This window comes from Chrysemys picta, chromosome 7 (genome assembly GCF_011386835.1).
Source record: "Chrysemys picta bellii isolate R12L10 chromosome 7, ASM1138683v2, whole genome shotgun sequence".
Lineage (NCBI taxonomy): Eukaryota > Metazoa > Chordata > Testudines > Emydidae > Chrysemys > Chrysemys picta.
Window position 1 is genome coordinate 29873901 of NC_088797.1, and position 11979 is coordinate 29885879.

General features: G+C 46.6%; 1 protein-coding gene across 11 annotated transcripts in view; it reads right to left on the reverse strand.

The window, feature by feature from the left end:
• PC (pyruvate carboxylase) overlaps positions 1-11979 on the reverse strand; it is a 245306-nt gene that overhangs the window by 139800 nt on the left and 93527 nt on the right. The gene's annotated exons all lie outside the window — the stretch shown is intronic.

Below are 11979 nucleotides of genomic sequence, written 5' to 3' on the forward strand. Positions count from 1 at the left end.
CATTGAATAGAACCAGACCCAGGAATGATCCCAGAGGGACCCCACTAGATATCTCCTCCGAGTTTGACAGCAACCCATTGATAACTACTCTGAGAGTACGGTCTTTCGACCAGCGGTGCACCCACTTCATAGCAACTGTGTCTGGCCACAGTTCCCTAGTTTGCTTATGTGACTGTAATGTGGGACTGTGCCAAAAGCCTTACTAAAATCAAAACATACGACATCTACTGCTCTCCCCCCCGCCATTGGACCGTAACCCCATGAAAGGAGGAACTTAGGCTGGCTTGGCATGATTTGTTCTTGACAAAGCTGTTGCCGGCACAGAGGGCCCGAGGACAGCAACAGCGGGGTTCGTTGCCCGGTGTGCTTCGCACCAATGAACGCACCAGGGTGGAGAAGCAAACAAAGTTTATTTGAGATCTCAAAGCGGTGCAAGGAGACAGGCCCATCTCAGATCAAGCACACTGAGACAAACAGTTTTCCCTTTTTATACATTCAGCAGCTAGACTTTTCTCTTCACCCACCCCCCATTCAGCCTCCCTTTCTCCTATAATAGTTTACTTTAAGCAAGTAGCAAGCAATTACATTTCACAGCTAAATTCCTCCCTCTTCCCCCCTCTCTTCTCTCCCCCCTCCCCTTCCCCCATTCCCTCTCCCTTCTTCTACAAAAGCCACGTTTATACATTTGAGCAGTTAAATCATTCTGGTGGCTATAAGTCTAGTTTGTTAGTAACACTCCTCTAAACCGTTATCTGGTCCTGTTTCCCTTTGATTTATTATCTCCTCTTCAGCCAGAAACATACAGGCCTCATTATTACCGCTTGGTACCAGTATTGTGGGGGGAGGGGGGGGTTTGTAATTGATAACTGGTTGTTACACATTCCATGCATCTGGCTTTTGAGGTCGATTAGAGTTAAACATGGAGGAACTTTGGTTCATTTAGGCCTAGTGACACCAACAAAGCCATGCTAGCTATTTCTTATCACCCAAGTCACTTTCCAGTTAGGCTGGATTCTGCCTGGACCCTGACCAAAACTGGGGAACCCCATTAAGCCTGGACTGCAAAGACTACAATGAGGGGCTCCGGGCGCTGCTCAGACCCCTGACCGAGATCAGGGCCCCCACTGTGCCAGGTGCTGCACAGAGACCAGAGGCAGTCCTTGCCTCAAAGAGCTTACAATATACATAGACAAAAGCTGGGTGGAGAAACAGAGACCTGCCCAAGGTCGGAGCTCAGAACAGTCCGAATCCTTCCCTGCTCTAACCACTAGACCCCACTCCTCTGCCAGAGCAAGAACTAGCACCTGGCTCCAAACCCACTGCCTTTATCCACCAGACCTCATTGCCTCTGACTTGGCTAAATCCCTGTTCCTTAAGAGGCTATGAAGCAACATGGAATTTGTTCCAAGGCAGCCGGCTTCCGTCATCCATTCAGCAGGCTCACCAACTCTGGCACCTGGGTCAGGAGATCCCTGAAAGTTGGCTTTTATTTACGTGTGCTAGCGACTGCAATAAAGAGCCAGACATGAGGCTCTAATGGGTTTGCACCTGTCAGACTGAATTTGCCAGAAGCCCTTTTAAAGCATGTGAAACGTCGCTACTCTTGGCTCTTTTAAGCATGGGAGATAGGACACAAATCGCTGTGTCCAGGACGTGGTGAAGAACACGCATGTTACAAGAGATTAGCCCGATTCAGGCAGGCTTTTCACATTGCTCGGGCCTAGACATATGTGTGCAGCAGAGACTGAAATGTACTTGTTCAAATTGAGACGTTTTGACCTTTTGATTCAAAACAACTTTTCGCTTTGAAATTTCCTTTAATTTTTTGTAAAAGCTTGAAACAAAACGTTTTGTTCAACCCAAAATGATTTTTTTTTTCAACTTTTCGATTCACCAAAAATTCCAGATAATGTTGTGCTCAGTTCGACCTAACAGGATTTTCTTGATTTTTTTGGAATCGCTAACAAAAAAACCCCAACCTGTTATTTGACACCCTCTACCTTTAACCTCATTGGAGCTCAGAAAAATGTGGGCACCAGGGATTGAAATTTATCCTGGCCCCACTGCTGAGAATGCAGTAGTGAGAGATGCATTCCTTTCCAGCCCTTCCTGTTTGGATAACCTCACCCTCAAATCATGTCCTTCCATCTGCCATCTTGCTTCTCCCATGCTGCATCTCTTCTGTGATTACATCAACCACCACTAGGAGCAGAAACCAATCATTTAGCCCATTTGAAAGCCTGGAATCCCTGCTCCCAAATGGCATCAGCCATTCATCCCACACCTCAGAGGCTCAGCACGGATCAGCTGTTTCCCCTCTCACTCTTTTTTACTGTGCATGTGTCGACTGTAAGCTCTTCAGAGCAGGACAAGTGGGCTGCGCACTGCACTGGCCATCAGTACACTGGAGTTCTATTCCCAGCTCCGCCACTGACCCTGGGCATCCATGGACCTTCCCCTCTCTGGGCATCTGTTTCCCCTCCCACCCTTTGCCTATTTAGAATGTGAGCTCTTCAGGGCAGGGGCTGCCTCTCACTGTGTGTCCGAGCAGTGCCTGGCACAATGGAGGGCCCTATCTCAGTCGGGGTCTATGCAGTGCCCAGCACCACATGGGCCCCTCCGATCTTGGCTGGGGTCTGTGCAGCGCCTGTCACAATGATGGGGCCGCTGTTCTCAGTCAGGGCCACTAAACACTTCCATGATGACAGAAGGGTATAAGGACAGTACGAAAAAGCCCAGGCCTCAATGGATGGATTCAGTGCCATTATTGCCCATTGGATGAGCACTACCTTTCCATTCCAGGTAGCCACGTATGTGTCCAGCGGAGCCACGGCATCAGCTGTCAATATCACTGTGCCGAGAGGAGAAAACTCTCTGTACACAGGGGCTCTGCAATGATCCATTTCTTAATGCCAGTCATTTGAGGCCTTCAACCAGAGACCCCAGCCCAGATAACGGACCAAAGTAGTAGCTAAATTCCTCTCCATCCCTGAAACACCAGAGTCATCTTTACAGATGAGCAAACAGGACCATTCAAAGTGGCTGCGATTCCCCTAAAGCTCCCGAACTGAGACAGTTCACCAGAGAAATGGGGATCTATAAACCAATCGGCAAATGTTAGCAGACCCAGTGCAACAGCACTAGGCAGGCGCTGAGATAGGTCACCCATCGTGCAAGCTTCAGAACACCCCCACACGTACCCCTCAGCCACTGGATGCCTGTCAGGAGGCAGGCAGCTCCCTGTGTGACCAATAGCTGCCTTCCATGGATATTTATGCATCCTCTGCTTTGCTCATTCCTTCTCAGACCAGCTACGCATAGGCAAGCAGAGCAGTTGCTCCAAGGGCACAGTGGATCTAGCTTCAATCAGCTGGGTTTAGCTAATGGGCCTTTGTTGGTTTCCAAAAATATGGCTTTGCGGGGGAGGGGGAAGAGGCTGCCAAGCTTGTATCGTCGAATGCCCAATTGCAGATGCCTAAGTGGCAGTTTTATGGCATGGGGGGGGGTGTCTATTAAGAAGCACAGCTCTGCATTGCAATGAGAAATCGCATTACTGTACGTTAGCCGTTCTGCGCCGAATACAAAGCAAAGTAGGGTTGTACAGATTCAGCCAGACGTCTGGCTCCAGCTGAGCCAGCAAGGCGGGATGAGGATGCCCCATCCCTATGATTTGAGGCCTGGAAAACAATGCCTTACAGTGAGAGGCTGAAGGAGCGCCAGCTGGGTAGCTTCTCCAAAAGCTCAAGAGGTGACTTGATTACAGTGTATACGGACCTTCATGGGAAGAAAATCCTGGGTACTAAAGGGCTCTTTAATCTAGTGGAGAGAGGCAGACCAAGAAGAACCAATGGTTGGCAGTTAAAGCCAGACACATTCACATTAGAAACAAGGCACACATTTTTAACGCTGCAGGAGATTAACCACTGGAACAAACTCCCAAGGGCAGTGGTGGAGTCTCCATCTGGCTTCAGACCCAGACTGGAAGCCTTTCTGAAAGATGCTTTAGTCTGGCACAAGTTAGTGGGCTCAACGCAGAGGTAAATGGGTGACATTCTCTGGCCTGCGCTATACAGGAGGTGAGAGTAGAGGATCTAATGGGCCCTTCTGGCCTTAAAAATTTATGCATCCAGTTCCCAACCCAGAAGGTGAAAATATTGTCTCTACCGATGGCATTAGCAGATTTTCGGTAACCAAAACTGTGGTCAATTCCAAGGTGGTTTGTAGCTTTCATACTTGGTTGCAGGTCGCAGTGATCACTGTGGGAAGACTAGGACTGATCTCAACCTTCTACTATACATTCACAGAGACTAAAATCAGATTCTATGATCATCTGTTCTGACTGCCCGTATAACACAAGCCATAGGACTTCCCTGAAATTCCCTGAACTTAGAGTTTGAACGAGAGCAGATCTTTTAGAAAAACATCCCATCTTGATTTAAAAATTCCCAGTGACAGAGATTCTACCACAGCCCTTGTTCAATTATTCCAGAGGTTAATTACCCTACTTGTTAAAAACGTGTGCCTCATTTGTAGTCTGAATTTGTCTAGCTTCAACTTCCACTCTTTGGCTCTTGCTAGACCTTTAGCTGCTAGACTGAACAGCCCATTATCAAATTTTTGTTTCCTGTAGGTACTTATAGACTTAAGTCACCCCTTGACCTTCTCTTTGTTGAAACGAACTGATTGAACTCCTGGAGTCTCTCACACATGTTTTCTAATCCTTTAATCATTCTCATGGCTTTTCGCTGACCCCTCTCCAGATCATCAACATCTTTCTTGAATTGTGGACACCAGAACTGGACACAGGATTCCAGTAGCAGCCACACCAGTGCCAAATAAAGAATGCTTCCACAGAGGGAAAAATCACGGGGTGTTGCAAACACTTGGGATTCTATTGTAAGTCTCAAAATATAAAGAGTTTGTCTTATAAAGTCTCAGCTCCCGGAGTCAATGCTTCTGGGAAAATCACAGCTTTCACATAGAAAACAAAAACCAAACTAACCAATTTTCTAGCCCTTGGAGTTCTAGAAAAAAGCTGGAAACCATTAACCCAAAAGGTTCAAAAGCCAGAAGGCAAATCAAAAGAACCCTCCTTTTGCTATATGAGAATCTCACAATGTTCAGCCCCATCATGCGTTTTTCCTGAATTATGAACACTTGGTGTTATTGGGGGGTTGTGCAGCATCTGGCACAATGGGGCCCCAATCTCAGTTGGGGGTCTCTAGAGGATACTGTAATACAAATAATAGCAAGATAAGCAAAAACACAAAACAAACATCATGCAGCCAAGTAACCTTCCATGTTCTATTAGGACTTTACAATCTCCCGCGTCTATGCGGAAGTAGTTGAAAAAGGGGAATATGCTTTGTGACACATTTTGAAACTGTTTCCAGTCTGAAACAAACTCATTTCTTGTCTTTCGCTAAAACTTCCCCAATATGGTTTTTATTACAGAATCCCATGTTTTCTCCCCAAACCCCTGCATTTTTGTTAAACATAAAGTGGCAATAAACTTTCACTGGGAAGGTGGAAAAAATGGCAGGGAAATTTTCCTGAGAAACGGAAAAATGCTAAAATTGGTAATTATTTTCATTTGGGGAGGGGGAGGGGAAAGGTTGGTTTTTGAGCAAAACCAAACTTTCCCTGGGAAAAATTGTGATGGTCACTGATTTTGTGAAAAGGGAAGAGCTGGGTGAAATCCCATAGTTCAGCAATAGCCTTTGCCCTACTTGGCCAAAGAATACAGAACAACGTTTCCGAACAACATCAGCCTGGCCAGTTAAACAGTAGCCTCCTTTACCTACGTATTAACTTAACACATGGGGGTAGATGCGAAATAGAATGACGGAAGCTGAGGTTCTACTATGGGGATCAAAGTTTGCCCCTTAGGTCTGTTGTATAGTAAACATATCACTTATGTTTGTGTGCAAACCAGAGACACTGGGAAAAATGAAGTGAGATAAGCCACAAAGTATACACAGGAAATCAACAGGGCAGAGATTCAGCCAACAGATGGATAATTTTGGGGTGGCAAGTAAGAGCATTGTAATATTTAGCAATTATTCACCAAAGCTGGGATCTATTTATTAATAAATTCATAGAGTTTAAGGCCAGAAGTGACGGTTAGATCACCTAGTCTGGCCTCCTGTATAGCACAGAGCAAGGAATTCTACCTAGTTCCCCCTGTATTTTCCCAATCACTTGTGTTTCACTAAGGCTATATCTTCACTACCAAGCAGCGCTTTAATGTGGCTGCGTAGTCAGGGCCGGCTCTAGGATTTTTGCCGCCCCAAGCAAAAACAATTTTGGCCGCCCCCCCCCCCCCCGCATTTTTTTCTTACCCCCCCCCCCGCCCCGCCCCGCCTCATCTCCGTCCCTTCCCCAAATCCCCAGCCCTGCCTCCTCCCCCCAGGCTCTCAAGCCTAGGTGGGAGGGAGGGAGAGGGAGAAGCAGCGCGTGCGCCACGGCCACTCAGGGTCTCCCCCTCCCTCCCGGGTTTGAGAGCCTGGGAGGGAGGGCGAGCAGCGGCGCACGAGCGGCAGCAGGGGAGGTGAGTTAGGGCGGCCGGGGCACATTTTTAGGGGCGGCATGGCCCGCACCAGAATGCCGCCCCTAAAAATGTGCCACCCCAAGCACCAGCTTGTTTTGCTGGTGCCTAGAGCCGGCCCTGTGCATAGTCGTGGCACCAGTGCTGGAAGAGAGCTCTCCCAGTGCGGTAAAAAACCCACCTCCACGAGGGGCATAGCTACCAGGGCTGGTGCACTGTCTACACTGCCACTTTACAGCGCTGAAACTTGCAGCGCTCAGGGGGGTGTTTTTTCACCCCCCTGAGCGAGAAAGTTTCAGCGTTGTAAAGTGCCAGTGTAGACAAGGTCTAAAACATCTTCCAAAAAGGCATCCATCCAGTCTGGGTTTGATGACATCAAGAAATGGAGACTCCATCACCTCCCTTGGGCATTTGTGGTTAATTATCAATGTTGTTAAAAAACTTGGAGCCTTGTTTCTAATCTGAACGCGTCTGGCTTTAACTTTCAGCCACAGAATCTTGCTCTGCCTTTCTCCACTAAGTTAAAGAGCCTGTTAGTACCTGGGATTTTCTCCCCCAGAAGGTCCTTAGACTGTAAACAAATCACCCCTCCATCTTTTCAAAACCCAAACAGATGGAGCTTGTTAAGTCTCACTGCATTCACCCAGATCTGGTGGCAGAGGTACAGCATTTTTTTGTTCAACCCAAAATGGACTTCAACAGCTGAGGTTTTCAGATTCAGTTTGATCTGAACTAACTTTTTCTTTAATGACAGGTTTCAGAGTAGCAGCCGGGTTAGTCTGTATCCGCAAAAAGTGTGTATATATATCTCCTCAATATATGTTCCATTCTATATGCATCCGAAGAAGTGGGCTGTAGCCCACGAAAGCTTATGCTCTAATAAATGTGTTAGTCTCTAAGGTGCCACAAGTCCTCCTGTTCTTTTTTCTTTAATTTTATTTTTCAGAGCTGCCAGTTAACCAAAAAATCAGTTATTTGTCCAGCTTTAGTTGGAAACCTTCTTCTCACTGCCAGTCTCAGTTCATTCCTGGCCAGTTTGTTCCCATTTGTCCTTCTGCCAAATTGTCCATTAGCTTCAATAGCTAGTCTCCCTCCCTGTGGTTAAGCCCTCTGATGTATTCAGATGTGATAATCTCCACTGACCTCCTGTATAACATAGGCCATAGGACGGCCCTGAATTAATTCCTGGTTGAACCAGAGCAGATCTGTGAGAAAAACATCCCATCTCAATTTAAAAATTGCCAGCGATGGAGAATCCACCACAGCCCTTGGGAAGTTGTTCCACTGGTTAATTCCCCTCACCGGTACAAATTTGCACTTTACTTCCCATCTGAATTTGACTAGCTTCAACATCCAGCCATTTGATCTTGTCAGACCTTTCAACAAAACCGCAATTTTTGATGGAAAACTGTCCCGGTTTTCAAAAGGGGCCAAGGAAATAAGGGCCTAACTTCCACTGACAGTCAACAAGGAATTGGATGCGAAACTCCCTCAGGTCCCTTTGGAAATTGTACCGTAAGGATAGGGCCCTACATTTTCAGTTTTTATTTTATTTATTTTTTTCTGGGAATTTATCAGTGTTTATTACCACAACAACAAAAACAGGTACAAAACCAGTGCAAAAAACTATTAATAATTTTTCTGGGTAAATATCGGGCTTTATTTTGGTGGATGGAAAGATGGGGGGAAAGTATTCAATAGATTAATATTTTGAATTCCATTCATCAGTGTGGTTTGCTGCAGGACTAAAACAGAACTCAAAACACAATGCCACCTCTGAGTTTAAGAAAACAATAGATCTCAAATCCCCAAATAAAGCTTTACATTTGAATAACCATTCGAATAAACTTTGCATTTGTTTATTGTGTGTATCTTCTAGACTTATACATAGACTTACTTCAACAGGTAGCTTTGCATATACATGCAGACTAATGTATTATCGTAATATATAGATCTCATGCAATGTATTGTATTTTCTTAATAAAACAAGTTATTTTTATATAGTTGAATGATACAGGTCCCTTCCAGTCCTATAATCTATGATTCTATGATTCTATGATACATAAGTAGGGTTAAAATTAGAAAAAAGTGAATAATACTTTTTGTAAAACCTGGGAATTTTTCAGTAAAAATCGGTTTAAACTGAAAACAAAGGAGCTTACCTAAAGAGCAGGGATCCCCATGGCGCAGATAAGGAAAGGGAAAAACAGTGAGTGATTAACACAAACTCAGCCTCTGAGCTGGGACTAGAACCCAAATGTCCTGGCCCCCTCTGCTCTAACCACTCGACACCACTCCCCTCCCATACATGGGAATAGAACCCTGGAGTCCTGACTTCCATCCCCAATCACTTGACCCAATCCCCTTCCCAGAGCCAGAGATAGAAACCAGGAATTCTGACTCCCAGCCCTCCCCTACTGTAACCACCAGACCTCACACTGCCCTCCCAGAGCCAAGAATAGTATCCAGGAGTCCTGACTCCCAGCATCCCCCTGCTCTAACCACTAGACTCCACTCCCTTCCCATCAGGGCGGGAGTACCATGCGTTCCCAGCAGGGCGAGCTGGCATTTACACCAGCCCAGGCAGCAATGCGCACTGCCACACGGGTTACCATATGCCATTTTTCCAGTGAGTTAATGAAGTGAAGGCGGAGCAGGAAGGAGGAGGAGTCTCTGAACAGCTGTTCTTGCAAGTCACCTGCAGCCCCAGGGAGATGATCTCATACTAGGGTTGCCAATTTAGGTTGGATGCATTCCTGGAGGTTTCATCACAGGACATAATCTTTAATTAAAGGTTACTCTCTAATTCCTGGAGATTCCAGGACAATCCTGGAGGGTTGGCAATTCTACCTCATGCGGGCTGCCATACTGCACAGCCAAGCTGGTCTGCTCAGCTGCACCAATCTCATTAGAGCACAAGCCATTATCCCACATCACCCCCTTGCTGAACGGAGCCACGCCACTGCTCCTTCTTATGCCTTTTTCCACTAGTAAAGAACCCTGCGTGCTGAGCTTTCCCAAGGATGACTGTCAGTCTACACACTGCCCTGCCCCCAAAGCCCAAAGAGTCCAACCCAGCATGTATCTAAGCTGAGCTCATGGTGACAATGTTCTGACCGAACACAGATTCCAACAGTCTAATGCTGTGGCCCTCCAGCCCGATCTCCTGCCTAACACAGACTACAGGCCAGCCCTGAAACAATTCCTGGTTGAACCTGAGCAGAAAAACATCCAACCTTGATTTACAAATTGTCAGCGATGGAGAATCCACCCCAGCCCTTGGGAAGCTGTTCCCATGGTTACTTACCCTCACTGGTTAAAATGTGCTCCTTATTTTCAGTCTGAATTTGTCTCCTATGCTGGAGACAACTTCCAGTCATTGGATCTTGCCAGACCTTTGTCTGGGACACCGAAGAGCCTATTATCAAGTTATCAAACATTGCTCCCCTCAACGATTCTCGGCCGTCACAGGGGCCTCACAACAGCTTAGTCTCCTGAGGACTGAAATGCTTTGGTTTAACTAAAGTCACTGGGCTCCCGTGTGAGGCCCATTGTCCTGGAGCGCCCCTCACAATAAGATCTAGCATTACAGCGCTCTGCCTTAGCGTCCCTTTAGTCAGCCTTTGGCCTATTCCTGCTGTAGCAGTGATTTGCTGCTATAGATATGATTCGGCCCTCCAGCCATGCTATTAATATAAGTCCACCCCGTCTGGGGTATCCAAATCCAGCTGTAACTGGTCAGGCCCTAAGCTGGCTACTCCCAGCTGGTCTCTTCCAAGTCCCCTGGCCTAGCTCCATCTGGGCCAGCCGCAAACTCTCTTCACACTGAACAAAACTCATTGGACTCGCACTCTTCTCTTCAGAGTAGCAGGTCCCAGGGCTGCCCCGGGGGTCCCTCAGGAGAACTCAGACAAAACCAAACACTTCTGAAACATCTTCTGCCCCCTCTGGGCTTGAACCTCATGTCCCCCTCATGTCCCCCTCCTAGACTTCTCTTTAGCTCCCTGTTCCTCTACGCTACGGCAACACCAGCCCCAGGACGGCCTCCTTGGAGCTGCTCCAGCTACAGCTCAGCCCAACTCTATTGCCAATCTCCCGCTTCTAGACTAGTCATTCTTTTGTGTTCTTTTTTTCATTGGGATAAACACTGGCTAGCTTTTCAATCTCTCTTCATAAAGCCTTTCCAGGCCCTTGCTCAATCCTGCTGCCCTTCTTTGTACCCTCTCTAGTGATGCAGGTTCCTTTCTCAGATGACCAGTGGTTTGTTCTGTAACCAGATTAGGTCACACCGCTGATTTCTATAATGGCATTATAACAGTCTTGGTAATATTCTCCATCCCGTTCCTTCTGCAGCCTTGTTTGAGCTCAGCTTTGAGTGGAGCTAAGTTGCTTCCAAAAAATTAAACTTTTATTTGCTTGTCCTTAAATTGCTTCCAGAGCAGCGTGATTATTTCACTGCATAGCACGAGATACACTAGAACTAGACAATGTGTGGATTGAGCCAGTTTCTGCTGGAAAAACCAGTCAGAGCTATTCCCATGTAAATATGGGGTAATATTTTCAAAAGCACCTAAGTCATTTAGGAGCCCACGTACCATTGTGACCATCTAGTCTGACCTCCCACATACCACAAGCCAGAGAAGCTCCCCACAGCCATTCCTACCTCCAGCCCCGATCTGGTGGGTGGTCAATTTATGGGCTTCTTTTTGCCCAGAAGCAGCGTTGCCAACTCTCGCAATAGCTGACATTATTTTAAACCACAAGCACACATCCCATACTAAGAGTGCAGGATTATTATTCATTCACATTTATATTGCAGCTAGGGATGTAAATAGTGTTTTAAAAAAGTAACTATTTAAACGTTTAACCGTTAACAAGTTCACAACATAGGCGCGGGAACTTGGGGGTGCTGCAGAAGCCCAATGTTTTACACGGGGTCCCGGCTGCCAGCCCCATGCCCGCCCCAAGCCTTGGCCCTGTTACCTTTTACTGAATACATTACCAGTAAGATTGATGCTTATCAGTTAACTAGTTAACATTTTACATCCCTAATTGCAACAACGCCTACAATACAACCAGGTCAGGGTCTGGTTGTGTTAGGCACTATACAAACAGAGGGTGAATGACAGTCTCTGTCTCAAAGAGTTAATGATCTAAGCAGACAAAGGGTGGGAGGGGAAACTGAGGCAGACGGCGAGGTAGGGACTTGCCCAAGATCACATGAAAACCTGGGATGGATCACAGGCGTCCTGATTTCCAATTTAGTGTCATGTCCACTAGACTCAGAACACACAGTAACTACTGGCTTATGCTACAGGCACAGCCCAGACAGCTTTGTAGATGTTACAAAGAAATGCCTAGCTACTGACACAGGAGGCAAGAATTAATGGGTGGATGAGACTAAATGAGTGAGTCATCAGGGAAGGTGGAAA